Genomic DNA, 13,893 nt, shown 5'->3' with positions numbered 1-13,893 from the left:
CCAGGGTGCAAACCGTATTTTTCCGTTTTTAAAATAGCAAAAGTGGATTCAGACACGCCCTAAATGCTTTTGCGCCATGCACTTTAGACTGTGCTTAGATCATTGAAATAGAGCCCTATGCGTTTCTTTACACTAGAAAATATATTTTGAGGAAAGCTGTAAGCATTGACCTCTACAGTAGAAAACAATGATTACACAAATACTATGGAAGTCAATAGTTACTGGTTTTCAACATTCTTCAAAATATCTTATTTTCTGATGACAGACTTTTCAGCTTTTACAGTCTTCTTTGGTTTGGTTCATGGCTTATGATGCTTTTAAAGAATATGTGGAGATTGATTTTGGATGTTTAATGAATCTTAACTGCATTTAAAAAACAAAAAGGGGTTGTTACACTTAAAATGACCTTTTGTTGTTTGTTCAAACTACTTATTTAAAATGAGTTAAAACAACACAATTCTTAAGTTGCTTGTTGGACAACCTAATTGTTTTATGTTGAATCCACTTAAATTTGCAAAAACAATTGGGATAACTTATTCAATTTCTGTTGGGACAACATGAAGGAATTGTGTGGAACCCAGCATTTTTTACAGTGTACACCAGTCCATCATTTTACAGTTACAAACAGAAATGTGTCGGTTCAAAGTCCTCGATTCCAATTTAATGCCACTACAAAAGCTATTAGCCAAACTAATAAATAGCATTTCCCAGTGATTGGTTGCAGCTGGAAGGGCATCTGCTGCGTAAAAAAACATGCTGTAAAAGTTGGCGGTTCTTTCCGCTGTGGTGACCCCAGGTTAATAAAGGGACTAAGCCGAAAAGAAAATGAATGAATGAATGAATATAGCATTTTTTTAAAGGCAAGTGAGTCAGTAATTAAACTGATAGTGCCCCCAACACACAGCTATACAAGAATAATCCTTTCATTCTGGTATGACAGGCTCATGGCCATTGTTTCATCAAGTGAGTCCCTGTATAGGATAATAGATAATATTCGTTTGACTGTGATTTAGCAAGAGATGTAAACATCAGGTCTCAAGTGCCCCACTTTACTCGATGTCCCACATTAACCCGATATTAATGCCCATATGTTTTCTGTTATGTTTAATTTTTGGGGGAAAAAAACCCTGAAGTGAGTCATCAAGACAGATTGTCATTCTCACCGATCACTGTGAGCCTATAAAAACACAAGAGCTTTCAATAATAATGAAATAATTCAATTATAGTCTTTCTGTATGTCTAAGGTTGTGCTGACCTGCTTTCAGCTGGAGGGAGATCCAGACTTCACTGAGCTCATAACCTGGCCTCAATTTACAGTTAGCTTGTACATATGCAAGATTCATTATTCAAAACCGGGAATCTGACGCTGCTTATTTCGGCGACATTTTTCACTGCTCTTCATTCTGAGCATCAGCTCTCACCCACCTCTCACACCTCGACTGTGTGTTAACATCCTAATCATCGGTGTCTTGGAAATAATGAAACAAATCCCTCAATACACCCTTTTCAGACCTGTTCAATCTAACCGTATTAAAAAGCAAGTGAAGTGTATATTTATAAAGCTGTAAAAAGGCTTGCAGCATTTTATGAGTCCGGTCCGGGGTCTCAAAGCTATAAATGTCACACCTACCAATATTAAAAATTCCTCAGAAAAAAAGGCTGACGTTAAACGGCTGAGAACATGTTTTGTGTTAATCTCCGTACTAATCAAACGCAGCCGTGTTTAATGGAAAACCACATTATTTCAGCATCGCTACCACTCACAACGACTGTAGATTCAGCGTGTGGAAAATCAGACTTGTTTTCCTTAGATAACCCTTTGACCTCCTGATTTTGTTGTAAACACAGCAGAATAACAGTGGTTTCGGTTGAACTAATTTCAAAAGCTACATAGCCGAGTCCAGAAATAATTCCGTCGAATATTGTGGCCGATATTATTCCTAATAATAACAGGGTGCTCATAACGTCCGCAGGATACGGAGAGTGTGTTTGAAATGTTCCTGACATCTCCACTATTCCTCAACGCTTGAGTCATCCGGCTGATTTAAAGCATCTACTGACCGCTTTTCACCTCATAACCTATATTTTCCTCCTTTATTACTTAGACATCAGTGATTGTGTCATTTCTTAATAAAAATAATAATTGCAACTCAAATAAAAAAAGAAAGTAATGCGCAGTTGTCTTGGTTTTGAGTTTACATTTACATCATCATCAAGTAATAGATGCATTTGTGCATTTTATGTTTAAATCAGGAAGATGTATTTATTATTAGAGCATTTACTCATCTGCAAAACATCTACTTAGCGTATTTTTTCAGACGTTAAAAAGATGTTTTGAATACATCTACATTGTAAAACCCAAAAGTTAAGGTAACTCAAACCGTTTGAGGAAACCGATTGCAACAAACCATTTAAGTTCAAAAACTAATCCTAATGAGTACTGTGAACTTAATCCACTTGAATAACCGAAGCAATTTGAGCACAGTAAAAAGCGATAAATAAAGAGATCTCAATTCCAACTACGTACTGTAAAACCCAATAAATTAAGGCAACTCAAACTGTTTAAGGAAACCGATTGCAACAAACCATTTGAGTTTAAAAAACTAATGAGTACTGTGAACTTACTCCATTTAAGTTGAAGTATTTAATTAACTCATTACCTTCAACACTGAGTTCAAAACTCTTTTCAAATGAGTAGAATTAACTTTCAGTCAATTTTGAGTTAACTACACTCATTTCATTTGATAAAGTTGACTGTTCGGTTTTACGGTGTAGAATACATCAATTTAGAGTATAGTCTTTAAGATGTTTCAAATTTAAACTGTTCAATTTGTCAGATCTTTGAACACTGCAGATGTTTTCCAGACCAAATGATCTTCGAAATGCATCTTGTAGACGTAAGTGAGCTATGTAGTGTACTACAGTAATGCTGTAGTGACCTACAGCATTATTGTAATTGAAAACATTTATATTTCAACTGCTGAATGTAAATTTGCTGTAAACTATAAGCAGTTTAAGCCCATTTTATGAACTGCTCAAAATTGTGGCTATTTGTATAACTTTTTAACATTAAATTTGTCACCCTGTATTCATTTATTTTAATAACAGATATAACAATTAAAATTATCCCAATTAATGACCATACTTTTTCCCATGCAGCTGTCATTGCCTATAATGCTTTACTCATTTTTCACTTTTGAAGTCTGTTTATACATTGCATGTTCACATTTGTCTGAATTTAAGAAACACTAAAATTTTACTCATTTATCACTTATTGCATTTGCTGCATTTGTTTAATCAAAAATACAGTACAAATCATAAAATGGTGGAATGTTATTGCACTATAAAATAGCTGTTCAAAATTAGTAGTATAATTTAATCTAGTGATTTTAAAGATGAATTTTCAGCTTCATTACTTCAGTTGTCAGTCACATGATCCTTCAGTAATCACTTTAATATTAACTATAATTATTATTAATATTATTATCATTAATGCAATCGTAATAAAAGCAATAATGACTGGAGTAATAATTTCATTTGAAACTACATACAATAAGAAAGCAGTTATGTAAAATACATAATTTTTTACATTTAATAAATGCTGCCTTGATAAACAGAATCATTTTCTTTAAAAAAAACATGAACAAAAAAACAAACAAACAACTGACTCCAAACTTTTGACCAGTAGTGTATATACACAGTTGAAATCAAAATTATTAGCAATTACAATTTATTTTTTTATCATTAAATTGTTTTTTTTTTCTTTTTCTTTTTCCAAATGATGTTTAACAGAGCAAGAGATTTTTCACAGTATTTACGATAATATTTTTCTTCTGGATAAAGTCTTATTTGTTTTATTTTGGCTAGAATAAAAACTGTTTGAATTTTTTAAACCATTTTAAGGTCAAAATTATTAGCCCCTTTAAGCTATATATATATATATATATATATATATATATATATATATATATATATATATATATATATATATATATATATATACGATTGTCTACAGAAACCATCATTATGCAATGATTCAAGTTATTTTCTTATAAAAATAAACAATTATGCAATCCATTTTTTTTCTTTTAATACAAACAGACAAAATGTAAAAAGTAGATGACATGAGTTTGTATACTCACAATGCCAGATTTGTTACAACACTTGGGTTTGTTCAAACTGCAAACATATAATTTTGTTAAATTAAACTATGACAGCATTAGAAAGTTACATTTGTTTAATATTTAAATAAAATACAATTTGTTTAATATCAGGAACTTGCTCGGCTGATGCTTTATTAAAGGGTAGTTCCACAGATTTGCCTTGCAGAATGTTGGAAACTAGTAACTACTGACATCCACACAGTGGGAAAAACAAATACTATTGAAGTCAATGGCTACTGTTTTCAAACATTTACCAAAATGCCCTTTTGTGTTCAAGAGAAGAAAGAAAGTAAAAAAGGTCAAGTGGAGGGTGAAAAAATGATTTCCATTATTGGGTGAACTATCCCTTTTTAAAAAGCTTTTGCTAAAGCTTACTTGACCACTGGGCGGCAGCATTGCTTTTCCAAAAAAGCTTTTTAACCAAGATTTCAGTGACTGTCTATCTAAACGTTTTCTTTAAACCTCCAGACCTGAAATCTTGTCACAAAGTCAGTGATTCGTAAGAATCGCTCATTGAGCACTTGTTATTACGAAGTTTGTGCTTCTTAGAAAGATTTGGGTAAACAGCATTTGCTAACTAGTTTTCATTTCTAACATTTTATTTAATGCAAAAAAGGTAACTAGAAATCTAGATAACAAAGAATTTTGCCACACCAGTTACCAATTTATCTTTCATTCTTTCTATCATGCCCTCATTTTATTCTCTCCATCACCTTCATTTTTCTGCTTTCTTCTATCAGTCCCAGCTGGCAGCCATATTTCAGTGTTGAAAGTCACCGCTAAATTCACTCCCTCCATGAAAACGATTTCAAGCAGCAACAGATGACCTCAGGCCCAGTGTGTTTACATTTAAATTGAGATAAAGCAACCAGGATCTGATTTCCCAATCTCATATTTGTGTCCGACGGCCCTGTTCATTGATTCACCAGAGGTGTGCAGCAAAACAGAGGTTTTCGTTGCTTTGTGAAGCCCAATACAAACGCGAAGCCACACGCAGAGAGAGACATTTTTAAGAGCTCTCTCCAGAAATCCACACAGCTGATGTAATTAGTCATTTCAGAGTCATGCACTTCATAATACTCCCTATAAACAGACATTCAATCCTTTCCTCAGCGTTCACTGTTTATCCTAGTCTTTTACAATCCGTTCTGGACCACCGTCTGTTTATCCTTCCTCAACAATAATGCTCCTATACCGCCACACAGGAATGCTGTTCATTTGTCCAATTAAACAAGGAAAATAAATATAGATCGATTATGGACACAGTGTCGAGATTTGTTCCCAAAACACTTTTATAACAGTGCACACCTTTAGATTTACGATGCACATGCAGCAGGGGTGATGAATGAAATATGTCCTCCTGACATGTTTTTTCCCCCCCCCCAAAGGTTTGATCTACATCATTATCTAAATATATCCTGGCGTAAATCTGGATTACACAAGCAAACCGGCCTTCTGTTTGCCACTAAATTATGCTTTGCTAAATAATTAGATTCCTGGTTCATAATGATTTTGTGCTTTTATAAGAAAATTATACAATTAAAATGCACACTGATATGTACGTCAGGTCCACTATTTAGACATTGAGGAGTAGCTGAAGTGATGAGGATGAAAGTGAACATTGTTTCACTGTAAAAAAAAAAAATATATATATATAAATAACTAGCCATAACAGCATATGTTTTTAGTTCATTTTATTGAACTGAGTTAATCATGTTCTAACTTAATTTTATAAGTTATGCAAGCAGTTTTAACTTACATAATATAAGTTTAATGGACTCATAAGGTTAATTTGATTCAGTTAAAAAATTTAAAGCAAACAGGATTTTTTACAGTGTTGAAATGTCAGTATAACTTCATAGATGCACACTTATGAAGGCAGACGTACAAACTGACATGTGGTGAATATGACCTGACTTTCTTCCCACGTTCATAACTAATATAAAATGGTTGAATGCAATGGAGGCTGTCGCACCCATGTGTTATTCACCCAGTGTGCCTGCTTTAGATTTTAAGACATGTCTACTGAAGATTTATGGCCTATACATTTTTGAAGTATCACAAAAATGGGGCTAGATGTCACGGTGTCAAAAGTCCAGCTGCATAACTGTGTTGTTGTTTTATTATTATCTTATATTAAAATCATTACAATTTTAACATTCTAATTTACAATTTTAATATTATTGTAATTGAGAGTGCCAAAAAAAAGTTTGATATTTTTGTATATTGCATATCATTTGTTTAATTTTTGATTAAGCTAAATGTTAATTCATATTTATTACTTTTAAAATACAATTGTAATTTCTCCATCTCACTTTAAGGGGTAAAGTGTTTAATAAGTAAAACTGGCCTCAGACAGTTTAGTTTCGTCTGCGTCAAACCTGTAGGAAAAATCAGGCTTTGCTATAAGGCTGGTTATTTTACCAGCGATAAGGGTCAATAGTGGTACCCTATTACATATTTCAAAGAAAAATCGTAATATTTAAAAAGGAAACATAAGCTGGAACACTACAGATCATATCAATGTCATAATGAATGCTCAAGCCTACACACAAGCCACAAAAAAATGGTCCAGTGTTGTACCAAAAAAGGTTCAAACCCTCGTCACTGGGGCAGTACATTTTTATGGAACAGAATTGTACTTTAAGACAAAGAAACAAATATCTATCATTGCAGTTTGTCCCTTTAAGGACATGATCTGTACCATGGGAACAAATCATGGTTTTTAAAACCTGCAGATACAGTATACCTTCATCAAAGGTACCCATGAAGGTACCACCACTTTGAACCTTACAGTGTTAAAAATGCTTACCAAACATTTATTTAAAATACCTTAAATGTTTAGTTTACAATACCTACTGTATAGTTTTATGTAAAACCAGTTGTTTTGTATTATTGTATTATAGAACTTAATAATTAATGTTTATGAGTTTCTTTTAACATATGCTTTTAAATGATGATTCTTGTTTTAATATGGAAATTATTCATAAAATCACTTTGCCTTTCCAGTCATATTCATTTTTATAGATATTGTAATAAATAAAGGAGTTGTGCAGATCAGTTACAAAAAATGGTATCGGTGCATCCCTAGTAATAACTAATTATATGATTACAATTTGAAAATCGAATGGATAATTTTTATTTTATTTTATTAAATTATTAACTTATTATAGTAGTATTTTGTATATTACCTTTCTAATTTTGCAGATTTATGACATTAAAAAGCCAGTGGTTCTCCTGTTAGGCACTTGGCAAACATTAAACAAGTCCACAGTTTGACTAAAATAAGACAAAATAGCCATTAGAATAAGCTGAAATTGCAATTTTAACCATTTTCGCAAATATTCAAGGACAGCAGTTTAATTTTACAATAATTGCAAAAAATATGCAAGAAAGCCTTATTAAAAATTAAAGTAGTCTATACTTATACATTAGTGAATAAATATTTTATTAATTATTTTTCTTGTACCAAGCTCTAACATATTTTATTGAGTTGAAATTAAGCAAAAACAAACAAACTAAACATTTTAAAATGTATTAACCATGATTATTTTCCAGTAGATCATCTGGGGCACTCATTGGTCCATTTAATATATTCTTGTGGAGTCAAAATGTTGAAAACCATTATAATAGGTTATTTAATTGCAGTTTACATTATAACTTTTTGGCGTCAAGATTTTGGGTTTTTGTCTAAACAGACAAAAAAATAAACGTATACAAAGTTTGACACCTAGCCCCGGCCTCCCCTTCAGACCACTGGCTTCAGCTGTCCAGCAACAGGTGTAGGCAGGAAAATCCAACATCCGCGATTTCAAGCAGAGGATCAGTGAGGATGATGGGATCTCCTGTCCTATGGATCACTTTGTTTTGCCCCCTGATCTGTCTGGATTTTGTATGCCGTTTCTCTCAGTTGGAAACATGCAATTATCTCCAATTAATGGATGTTCGTAGAGGTCACAGAGGTCTGTTATGTAAACATCCCAGCGTCAAAGACAATAGACGTAGTGTCTGAGGACAACAGCTTAAAATCTTGGTGTATTTGTGAGTCTCAGCTCAGCTGGACTGTGAAGAAATGCTATGAAGTCCCTCTGGCATCAAGACTCGATAAATTCTGCCGAGTCTGTGAAGAATTGAAAGTAAACCAAGTCAAAAATGAGCCGTAAAAAGCGAATTATACACAAAAAAAGTCAGTGAAAGGTTGTATTCATTAGAGACTGTATGGGTTTTCTTTTTACTGGGAACATGTGGACTCAGAGCTCCACATGTCAGAAGTGCCTACGGGGATGCGATATTCATGCCTGACATGGGTATGTTCAATCCCTTTAAGGTTTACTTCGTCTTTTAAGAACAAAAAGGGAGTATAGGACAAAATAAAAATGTCTCGAAGGCATGCAAGCTGTCATAACCATCCCTCCCCCACCGCCAGACCACCCAAACCGCAAAGCGACCCGTCAATCATCAAACATATGCCTCCATTTTTATAGACTAAGCAGTAAAACCTTCTCAAATTAGCACTAAAGATCCCACATTTCTGATGGGAAGGTATACCAAGAGATATAAACACATCGGCTGGCCTAAAATGTTTCGCTTTCCTCCTATTTCATTCACCACAACCACCGGAAAAACAAACCAAGGAGTGCTGCCTGCCACCGTCCTGTACGGGAGCGCTCAAGGTTCCACGCGGCCTCCCTTCCATCTGTCAGCGCGCCGGGATTGAGACGTAGATCTGGCTCTAATCTTTTGGCCAGTGATCACACCTCAGCCGGTCCCACATCACAGGAGCCCCTCCACCAGCATCTCCCTTCTGAGAGCCCAGAGCCCCGGGGTTTGTGTAATCCTGCACTAATAACATCTCAGCAGCTTCAGCGCCCACTAAGAGGCCCAGATCCGTCCCGACACCCCCGTACAACAAAGGCAGACGCACTGACTGCTTCATATTAGCGTTTAATTAAGTTAAAAAGCTCTCGTTCCCTCTCCGTGTGCCATTCCTATGGGCTGCCATCAGCAGGACGGGCAGGACGCCGGGGCCTCCTGTAGCCCCTGGCTAAAGCTGATCTCCAACTTATGTGATTAATTCAATAAAACCATTAAGAATGACCCCCAAACTGAAGTTCTGCACAAACGCACACACTTACGCACTGAAAGATGTATTCTTAGCACCTTCATTCGCTGCAGATCTTCTCTTGAAGACTGAGATGTAATCTTTGGACTTGTTGGTTTTAGTTCGACAAAAAATGAGTCAAATCAGAACCCCTTTTTTGTTTTTGGTGTCTCGAGTTACGTTTAATCTGGCCAATGTGCCGTGGGGCCATAAATCTACTGAAGCAATAAAATATCTTGTGCGCTCCGATTACATCACCATACTGATTATATTTTTCTTTTAATTCCGAGCTGTTATTAAAATGCCCCACAAAACTGAAACTAGTTTAAATCTATCATTGCACATTTTACAGCGAAGAGTCTGTATTTCATTTCAAACGCATTTCGAGTTTCATTTTTACACCAGCATACAGTGTAATATTTATACAGTGAGATCCCGCACTGAGGGGAAAGAGGGATTTAGTGGCCACTCTCTTATGAAGCTTCATGCTCATAAGGATGTAAGATCACACTTCGCTAAGGTCCTGTTAGGGGGAAGTGTGGCTTTGTTTCCCTTGAGTCTTTTACATGGGGCCCAAATGGAATTTGTACAGTTGTTAGTTCCGGTTCTCCATTCTGATTGGCTGAGCAGAGCTCAGAGCGTGTTGGTGTTTATTATAACAGCTCTGATTCTTTATGGTCTACTCATCACATAATGTTTTTATTAACAAAATAATGATTTCCAAAAATAGTTAGGAAGCAAGATGGTTTTTAAAATTGATAACATGAATATGTTTATTGAGCCTCCTAATAAAATATTTGTGACACTTTATAATAACTACACACTATGAACCATCTATTAAGCATTAGCAAATAATTAATTCATTATCTGTTAAGTATTAACTCTACGTTAATAGACATTAGTAAGCATTTTAGAAATACAGCTACAAATGCTGTATTTTTGACTTATTAGTACATATATAATGTGCTTAATAATTGTATTTTCATACTTTGTTAATGATTATTTTTTTCATTAATTAAGTATTGCATTATTTACAAATTAGTGATGTAAGGCGCTATTTAGAGATCCTCCAGAATGATTAATAAACTGTTCAAATTAACATTCATATATCTTATTATTCAGGCATGTATGTTATATTGTATGTTAATAAATGCTTTATTAAGTCAACTTCATCCAGTTTTGTGACCTAATCTAGACCATTTATGCTTTATAAATGCTTCATAAATGACTATTAAAGGCTCAGTTATATTCTAAAGAAAAAAAATGACTTGAATTAATTAATTCTATTTATTTGAAGATACACAAATGAAACTGTATCAAATGAAAAATAAATCTTTGTAACCATATTTAAATAAAATTAATGTGCAGTTTAAACATCGCTAAATAACATTGAATTGTTGTATCATAATTTATTGTTTTATTATTTTATTGTTGTTGTTTTATCCAATTTTTAAAAATTGTATTTATTTCTAATTGTATTTTGACGTTCAAGTTATTCGGTAATGTTTAAAGTTTCCAGTAATTTTATTTTTTAGATAAGATTGCAAACATTTATTGTTCACTTGATACTGAGCCTTTAATTGTTATTTATAAGAGATTTACAAAGCAAAAATAGTTCTCACTTTAGATTAGGCTACAAAACTGCATGAAGTTGAGTTAATAAACCATTTATTAACATACATAGTAACCATTACTATATGCCTGAATAATAAAATATATTAATGTTGATTTGAATAGTTTATTAATAATTTACTAACTCATTCTGAATGATTCTAAAAGCCACAAAACTATTCTTAAATACAAATGATTTGTACATAATCCAATAATCCAACAATTAATACGTAATAAAGTATGAAAACACAATTATTAAGCACATTATAAATACTATATTTACTAACATCTATTAATGTAGAGTTAATGCTTAACAAATTTTGAATTACTATTTGCTAATGCTTAATGAATAATTAATAGTGTGTAATAAAGTGTTCCTGAAATATATTATGATTTTATTTTTTGCACAAACTTTAAACTTTAATATATTTTTGAAACTTAATCCATATTTTTCCTCCACAAATTACTTAGGTATTAGAAGCAGATGTTTTTTCATTAACCTTGGCTATTATTCATTCTAATTTAAAATACTAGAGAATAGTTTAAAACCTCATTGACAGTGAGTTTTGAATAATAGTTATGAATTGTGCAGAGAAAAGCTTTGATTTTTTAAAAGTTTAAAGTGCCTTTTTTCTGAAGAGGAAAATTATTCTTATTTTAACATACTATAAAACAACATATTATCATCTATAGTGTAAAAGACATCTAACAAATGTTGAATATATATTATAAAGAGGTAAAAATGGCATAAAAAGTAGGTATACTACTAAAAAACATTATAAATCCAGTCCTGTGATGCTTTGTTATTTTCAGAGCTGGGTCTGAGTTACGACCTCAGACATTTTGGAGATAATATTTTCTCTCTGAGCAGTCTGACCCTCTTTCTAAGAAGTGTGGACTGCTTCATTACTGTGACAGACCCTTCCTCCTGCTGTACTCCGATAGGCCCAGATCTTCTTCCCATATTTCAACATCTCAGTAAATCTAACCAGCTTGAGTCTAGAGTGAGCATGCATTAAAGGTGTCCTGTAACCCTGTTGCTTGCCTGACATTTGGGCTTCAGAATGGCACTCTAACGGCCAGACTGGTACCATACTACTCCAAAGGGTGTGTGTTACAATGCAGGTGTTTATGTGTCATTTGTTTTAGCCGTGACTGAAAATATGCACACTGGACCACCATATATGGGCTTGTTAATTCCGCATCATCATAAAGAAATGCTTTTCTTCATTAAATTATTCCATTGAATTGTTAAATACTTCCATATTACCCAAAATATCTACGAGTTCTGTTTTTGAAAATGAAAGTGTAAGTTGTTATGATGACGATTTGAGTTCCTTCTGGCAGTCTGGTGCAGTGTTTGTGGAAGCTGTGCTCTACTGAGGATAAGCTTAGCTCTCTTTCTTACTACAGGTCTCCCTGGACCCCTAAAACACAAGACTACCCCGTAACCCGATTCCCAACACACATGTTCAGCCTAAAGCCTGTAAAACACAAGTATTAAGCACCTGATAATTTGATGGGAAGCAACGGAAAATGTGCAGAGTTAAACTGGACACCTTTAGTCTACGGCCTATTTAATAAACTTTATAAGGCCGTGAAGCTAAATGTTCTGTGTGGATGTTTTAACATGATTTGATGTTCTTTTATTGTCAGATTTATCATAGGGAACCACTGATTTTAGCAAAGTTTTAAAGACTATCTAAATGCTTTGGTCTTTTCATTAAGATACTAACAAAAAAGTACAAGAAATGTTTACACAAAATGTATAAAATAAATCATCAAAATGGCTCACTCTTAATTTTTTATTCAGTTCTGGTAACGTTATAAATACAGCACTACAACATACAAAAGAGAGAGATCAACTTGAAATATCACTTACCAGTTTAATAATGATTTGAGCAGCTGTAGTTACACTGTTTTAGTCTTCTAAGGGCTTATTATCAGTCTTTTTTAAGCTGTATTCTATTATGCGGTCCTGTCGCCATCTTGTACGTCAACCGTCTTTGGTTCACTACTCAGTATGGCAGGCTATAGACTGATTTCAGGCGGCCGGCATTTTTAAAAGCGAAATCGAGGCTGCAGTGGGAAGAAACCCGGAAGTAGCGTTGGGAGTTACATAGGAACGTTGTGTACTTGTCTGTATATCTTATCAGCGAAGAGAAAGTGACATAAATTTATAATTTCATCGCCTTCCGAGTGACCCGAAGGTCCGTTCTGAATGAATGGTGAAAATAAAAAGGGATATCAGAGCTCATTTTCAGCTAAGTTAAGGAAAACGGCACTAGTTAGCTAACGTTTTCTTTCCCAAACACACGTTTTAGATGCCATTTATCAAACTCAAGTTAATGAACTGATTCTTTCACTATATTAGACTTGTAACGATACTGAATTAAAAGAAAAACAGTCAATTTCCCGCTAACATTAAAGGCACTGTTGATGGCTTTCTTAAAACAGGGCTGATTTGCCATTGTGTTCACGTGCTCAACAGAAATGCTTATGATTGGCCGAGAAGGTCATCAGTTCACCCTATGCTGTTTACCGAGCACAAACACAGCCGAGCCGAGCGATCTGCTTGATGACTCGACTGATCTTCCAGTCTCTGTGTTTCTGTGTTTGAACTCAGTTTACCGCTTTTCACCCAGTGCAAACACAGATACACGGAGACTGCAGCGGCGCTTCAATGTTAGCGGGAAATAGACGGTTTTAAAACTTTAGTACCGGTACAACACTATTACAGACAACACGAGGGTGTGCTACAGAGGACTGCAGTGTTTTATTGCTCACCAGGTTACATAGACTGAAGCAGGGAAGCGTCCCCACGGTGTTTACCTGCTGCCATGAACTGAAGCCTAGGAGGACACTTGAGCATATTACTCTTACAGAGATTGTGATGTTGTTGATGCTAAATTACTTTTAATTGTTTAAATTAAATTTACTGAATGAAATTAAAGTGATGTTTACACCATTTCTGTAAACAATTTCTGTAAAAAAATTCTTTTGAAATCTCGGCAACAG

The sequence above is a fragment of the Danio aesculapii genome, chromosome 9 (genome assembly GCF_903798145.1).
Source record: "Danio aesculapii chromosome 9, fDanAes4.1, whole genome shotgun sequence".
NCBI lineage: Eukaryota > Metazoa > Chordata > Actinopteri > Cypriniformes > Danionidae > Danio > Danio aesculapii.
This window is presented reverse-complemented; position numbering follows the sequence as displayed.